The 6,000-nt window shown below is 38.7% G+C and overlaps 1 protein-coding gene across 1 annotated transcript in view; it reads left to right on the top strand.

Moving 5' to 3' along the window:
* Positions 1 to 864: 864 nt before the first annotated feature.
* Positions 865 to 6,000, top strand: part of LOC150107184 (uncharacterized) — a 646,985-nt gene continuing 641,849 nt past the window's right edge. Inside the window, exon 1 of the mRNA XM_090391664.1 lies at positions 865 to 1,058. The gene's annotated coding sequence lies outside the window, so the exon portion shown is untranslated. The remainder of the gene's footprint in view (positions 1,059 to 6,000) is intronic.

Below are 6,000 nucleotides of genomic sequence, written 5' to 3'. Positions count from 1 at the left end.
AGATGGTGATTGACCTGTAATTTCTCCTGTTGGTTTAGAGCTGCCTTTATGCAAAGTAATTTGCATATTTTTTTCTTTCAGAAATCGATAACGAAATCGATCGAAGATCATTTCTTTATCGATCATTTCATTGAGGAGATTCCAATAAATGTGGAAACCAATTTGGACAGTAACGTTCATAACATGCACGTATAAGTCCGAAAGGAAGTGTGTTTTGCATTCTGGAAGAAGCTTATACAAGAGTAGCCTAGTCGTAAAGATACTAAGAGTAACTTTGTCTGCTTGCACTTGGGTATGGAAAGGATTATACAATAATACAATTTCTTGGAGAGTATAAAAATATGTGCAGAAAATTGGATTAATAAAGAAAATTAGAAATAAAAACGCTGTGAAAAATTTACAACGTAATTAAACAAAATTAGTGAAAAATGTTAATCACACTTTTACAAATCAGAGAAAAAATGTAAAACAAAGCCAAGATGTACGATTGAAAAAATATAAAACACGTTTTCACAAATTAGGAACAAAAATGTAAAACCCAACCAAGAATGCACCATTAAAAAAAGTCAGCACGAAATGAAAAAAAAAAAAGAGAATGAGGGAGAGCATGATGTAGATAGTCGAATGGCCGTCAAAAATAACAAGAAGGAACATATAGAAATTTAATCAGAATTTATTCATATTAATTTATGTGGTTTTCGGATATTAATAAAATACATTTTGAAAAAGATTGGAGTGTTGCGATATTTTAATTCTCTGTTGAGGTTTCTCTTTTTAACAGTTGTTTAAATATCGAATCTGAATTGTGATTGGATGGTTTGAATATGTGTTTCAAATTGTGTTTTCAAAATCTAACAGCGGGAGAATTAAACGTGGTTTATCTTATACTAGCGAAATTTTATAAATATGTTTTATATATTAGGATATTAATCTTCTCAGTTTCATTATGATTCATCCGAATTGATTATATTGGCATTCTTGAAAACTAATTAGGATAACTTTCGCATGTAACTAGTGTATTGAAGATCAGAAATTAATAATCGCAGACATCAATTCAGGTATAATTTTAGTTTTATTATATCGCTTTTTCGTACAATGTGATTGTGCCGCATTAAATATTTGTAAATGATGTTTAAACTCATTATCGTTAAAAAAAAAAAGCTATCGAATGCAGGCCTGTGAGTTGTAGATTCGAATCCCAAATAATGTTTTATTTGTAAAAGACTTGTTGTTGTCAGTGTTGCTTAATTTCTTGATTTTTTTTATTTTTTAATATCATCTCCAAATGTGAAGTTCCAAAACTAATGACATGACAGGGCCATGTGTGGGCACTGTGTATACGATTATTATTATTTTTTAACTAAGAGCATCATCTGTGATGCTCTCAGTTTATATTTAGAATTATATTTAGACGTGATGAGGTTTTAAGCTATGGCGTATTTTAAATCCATAAAAAAAATCATGGAAAAATATATCATTGCTATCCCAAATGCTATTGACTCTTTTCTTTGAATTCATATGATCAAATTAACTTGACAAGACTTGCAAGTAATTACCAGAAGCCCACATTTATTTTGCTCCCTACTCCTACTTTACAAAATAAAGTATGCATTCCATACTACACAAGTGATGTGTTAATCCAGTTCCATCTGTTTCAGTTTATTTACTAGCTTGTCATATGGCAGTCTCTCAAAAGCTTTTGCAGAATCCAAGGTATTTGTCACCTTGTTATAATACATAAGTTAGTGAAACATGACCTCTTTGAACAAATCCATACCGATAACTACAGCGAATACTGCTGTTATCAGCTGATTTTTGTAACCTACTTCTCACCAATCTCCCTCTAGTACCTTCACCCCACAGTTCCAGATATATAGACTGGCCTATAATTTGTAGCCACAGCCTTATCACCACCTTTATGAAGTGAAACAATTTTACCTTCTTTCCACTCCCTTGGAATCTGTTGTGTTGTAAGACACGTATTATACAGACATGCCAGTTCCCTGCAACATTCCTTTAAGACATCTGGTGATATGGGGGGGTGGGGGGGGGGGGGGGTGGGGGGGGGGGGGGGTGGGGGGGGGGGGGGGTGGGGGGGGGGGGGGGTGGGGGGGGGGGGGGGTGGGGGGGGGGGGGGGTGGGGGGGGGGGGGGGTGGGGGGGGGGGGGGGTGGGGGGGGGGGGGGGTGGGGGGGGGGGGGGGTGGGGGGGGGGGGGGGTGGGGGGGGGGGGGGGTGGGGGGGGGGGGGGGTGGGGGGGGGGGGGGGTGGGGGGGGGGGGGGGTGGGGGGGGGGGGGGGTGGGGGGGGGGGGGGGTGGGGGGGGGGGGGGGTGGGGGGGGGGGGGGGTGGGGGGGGGGGGGGGTGGGGGGGGGGGGGGGTGGGGGGGGGGGGGGGTGGGGGGGGGGGGGGGTGGGGGGGGGGGGGGGTGGGGGGGGGGGGGGGTGGGGGGGGGGGGGGGTGGGGGGGGGGGGGGGTGGGGGGGGGGGGGGGTGGGGGGGGGGGGGGGTGGGGGGGGGGGGGGGTGGGGGGGGGGGGCAAATTCCTGATATGTACCCTCAAGGGATGTACAGGATATGATAGTACTCCATGAATAACTTACACCATCACTAACTTCCTATCTACAATTTTCCTCCAAATCAATCTGTTTTTACCTTGATGGACCCGTGATTTCAGTCAGGATTTCTCCATGACTGCAGGTCGTAAAGAGTCCTGCTATTCCTGTCTTGGACCTTTTTTCTCCATTTTCTTCCGACTTTCTTAATCACTGGGTCTTCCCAACTTAAGGCTGGTCTTCCAGGTTTTTTTTTGGTATCTCTCGGATACCAGTTTATAACTCTGACTGTCCATCTGTTGTCTCTCATTCTGGCGAGTCCTGCCCATCTTCTTTTGCTGTTGTAGATTGCTTTTATTATGTCCGTGAGTCCAGACTTCTTCCTGATTGTGTGTCGTACGTGGTCTATTTTGTTTATATTGCACATTCTTCTTTCTATTGCACGTTGTTGTTATTAAGCTTTATTCTTCTTTTAAAGTTGTGTTCCATGTTTCACTGCCATAAGTTAATGCTGGCCAGATGTGACTATTGAAAAGATGGGCTCTTATTTCTATGTCTATGTTTTGGGTGATAATTGTTGATTTTATTTTGTTGAAGGCTATCCAAGCAGCTCTTTTTCTCCTTGCTATTTCATTTGATATATCATTATTCATTTTTATGGACTGGCCTAGGTAGATGTATTCTTCAACTTTTTCAATGGTGTGAGATTCTAGAGTGATTGTATGATCTTTACAGTATTTGTTTTTCATCCATCTTGTTTTGTCGGGGTGTATTTCCAATCCAATTTTTTGGCAGTTTTGGCTTATGTTATTCAGCATTGATTCTGAGAGTTTAGGTGAGTGAGATATTAATATCACATCATTGGTGAATAATAGGATATTTAACATTTCACCATCAATGTTTATTCCATCTTTTATGTCAATTTTTCGAATGATGCTGTCCAGAGTAGATGTGAAGAGATTAGGTGATAAGACATCACCCTGACATACTCCTCTACTTAAGTTAATTTTAATCGGGTGATTGAAAAGGGTGATGTTTGTTGTGCCTTCTTTGTAGATATCTTTTATGAGTTGGATGTATGCTTTTTCTACGCCTTGTTCTATTAAAGCTTGGAATACTGCGTTATGCTCAACAGTGTCAAATGGCTTTTTAAAATCTATAAAAAGAAGACAAAGTGGGATCTGGTATTCTCTGCATCTTTCCGTTAGCTGAGTAATAGTTTGAATGTGATTTATTGTTGAAAAGCCTTTTTTGAAACCAGCCTGTTCTTTGCAGCTATTTTCGTTGATGGAGGTTTGTATTCGGTTTAGGATGACTCTGGCGAATATTTTATATGTGTGCTAATAGACAGATGGGTCTGTAGTTACTGATGTCTTCTTTATTACCTTTTTTTATGCAGAATTATGGTCTTTGATGTTTTTCATTCAGTAGTGTTGCATCCCATTTTATGATTTTTATTCTATCTAATAATTTCCGGTTATCTATGTTCTACTATTATCTATGCTCAAGATATCACCAAAATTTTTATTAATATCTAAGTTATTTCTCCCCTTAGTATCCCTAATATTTGTATTTATACTGCACCTTTTGGGATATTTAGTTTAAGATATTATATGCAAAAACAAGTAGAAAGAACTAAAATATGTCAGAAAGTGTAACTATGTTGCAGTCGTGACACTTTATCTCGTTTCTTAACACATTAATTTCTCGCATGATTAGGTTCGTAATTTTTCAAGTGGTGCATTGGACAGCAATTTCAGACAACTGTTTTATCATTGGACAAAAGGTTTATTAAATTCCTTAACATGGTACAATTCAAATTTTAGTTATTACTCAATTCAATGCTATACTAAATATTTACAAACTGACATTAGCTTATCGTAAATAATTAAGCTATGATCCTATAATGGGTATTACGATCATGCCGCCATACACATTCAACACATAAATTCACACTATTTAACTATCCAAACTTAAGTGGATTAACTAAACCATTTACTGCACTGACACATGATTATGACATTTAAACTTTCTTATACAATATATTAGACATGCAAAATTCTCAGGACACTTAATTACTCATAACATTAACACTAGCCAGCTTACTTTCAATATATTCGGTCATATACTAAAGTCCTAGTATTGTTTTCTTGGTCACTTCAACAGTTCAGTATTAGAATAATGATAACTAATACAGACGAATCTTAGTTAACACGAGATATATTTTACAGTACCTTTCTTTCTTGAATTTTCCATATGGGCCTCTACCTTTTTCTGATCGAACTATCTTGGTATAACCTCTCCGGTAATCTGTTTCTCCTACGTCCCTTTTGGAATTGAACTATGCTTACGCAGTCTTAACCTCTCGTAACTTAGGACACACACTTTGAATCATCTATATAACGGCTGTACAACTCGCGACGTGGACATAGATTTCTTTTACTTCTTTCCCTTTCTCGTAGTTGATACTGGAGTTGAAACACAAAGAATATGCTTTCTTTTCTTTGACTATATGGCATTCCTCACTTCTTATATAGGAAGTACGGAATCGAAATCCCGCTCACTTTCGTTTCTGTGTTGTGACGACGGAGATATAACCCCTATCTCGCCACTCAGGAAAACACCGTGAAATCCATACGAAAGAGCTTGCGAAGAACTCTCCTGGAACAGAACCAAAACCAAAAGCCAAAAAGAGTCCTCAAAAAAAGCCTCGTGTGGGGGGGGGGGTTCCTAACATTTTTATACCCTCTCTCCTAACGGCACCTTCTCTAACTTCTTTTCTCTGCCCCGGCTCCTTGACTTGACTTTACCGACCAATTAGGGTGGCGTTTTTCTGCCAAACGTCCTTTGATCGGCGAGCCCATAACGATGTCTCTTTCCGGGAATTGACCCTAAGCGATTGTCTGTTGTTTTTCTTTCGCTAGCCTCTAACTTAATCCCCTTTCCAAAATTTCTCTGTGAATTCACTTAATATTTTAATCTCTAGCCTCTCTCATACCATCTCTTATGACTAATCCTTTTCTGTCTTATTTAGTTAAATTTTCTCTTTTATATCATATTACAACATTAATATATTCTTTCTTTTTGTTAGTTAGTTCAACAAACACCTTTATATTTTATATATTTTATTGGATGCAAGAATATTTCCTTTTCTTTTAAATAATTCATCTATTAGCTTTTATGCAGGGTTCTTAATTTATTTGCTCCTCATGTTACACCATGATAGCTTGGAATTCTACATTCTTAAGGTATCAGGGTGTAACAGTAGGTACTTTCCTTAATGTATATATTGGGTAAACCTTTCTGCTAAAGCTTTAAAGAGTATTTGTCTACCCATTTTTAATTCATCAGATTTTATACCGTCAATTCCTGGTGATTGATCATTTCTCATATGATGGATAGCCATTTTTACTTCTTCAGGTAGGACAGATGATATTTCCAAATTTTCG

The sequence above is a fragment of the Typopeltis vanoorti genome, chromosome 4, assembly GCF_054136105.1.
Source record: "Typopeltis vanoorti isolate ZY-2024b chromosome 4, IOZ_Tvanoo_1.0, whole genome shotgun sequence".
Classification (NCBI taxonomy): domain Eukaryota; kingdom Metazoa; phylum Arthropoda; class Arachnida; order Uropygi; family Thelyphonidae; genus Typopeltis; species Typopeltis vanoorti.
This window is presented reverse-complemented; position numbering and strand designations above follow the sequence as displayed.